General features: G+C 57.2%; 1 protein-coding gene and 1 long non-coding RNA gene across 2 annotated transcripts in view; one reads left to right on the forward strand and one right to left on the reverse strand.

Annotated features, from left to right (window-relative positions):
• Positions 1-442, reverse strand: part of LOC107573139 (F-box only protein 42-like) — a 19960-nt gene that overhangs the window by 11975 nt on the left and 7543 nt on the right. The gene's annotated exons all lie outside the window — the stretch shown is intronic.
• The window catches only part of LOC107573141 (uncharacterized), a 12280-nt gene that overhangs the window by 1125 nt on the left and 10713 nt on the right, over positions 1-442 (forward strand). The gene's annotated exons all lie outside the window — the stretch shown is intronic.

Raw genomic sequence — 442 nt, forward strand, 5'->3', positions numbered from 1 at the left:
GTGTGTGAGTGTGTGTGTGTGTGTGTGTGTGTGTGTGTGTGTGTGGGTGTGCGTGTGTGTGTGCGTGTGTGTGTGCGCGCGAGTGTGTGTGTGCGTGAGTGTGTGTGCGCGCGAGTGAGTGTGTGAGTGAGTGCGTGTGTGTGTGCGCGAGTGTGTGTGTGTGTGTGGGTGCGAGTGTGTGTGCGAGTGCGTGTGTGTGTGCGTGCGTGTGTGCGCGAGTGTGTGCGTGTGTGCGCGAGTGTGTGCGAGTGTGTGTGTGTGAGTGAGTGAGTGAGTGCGAGTGAGTGAGTGAGTGAATGAGTGTGTGTGTGTGTGAGTGAGAGTGTGTGTGTGCGAGTGAGTGTGTGGCGTGCATGAGAGAGAGTGTGTGTGTGCGTGAGTGTGTGTGTGAGAGAGAGAGAGAGAGAGAGAGAGAGTGTGTGTGCGTGCGAGTGGGTGTGTG

This window comes from Sinocyclocheilus grahami, unplaced genomic scaffold (genome assembly GCF_001515645.1).
Source record: "Sinocyclocheilus grahami isolate Dianchi unplaced genomic scaffold, SAMN03320097.WGS_v1.1 scaffold1874.1, whole genome shotgun sequence".
NCBI lineage: Eukaryota > Metazoa > Chordata > Actinopteri > Cypriniformes > Cyprinidae > Sinocyclocheilus > Sinocyclocheilus grahami.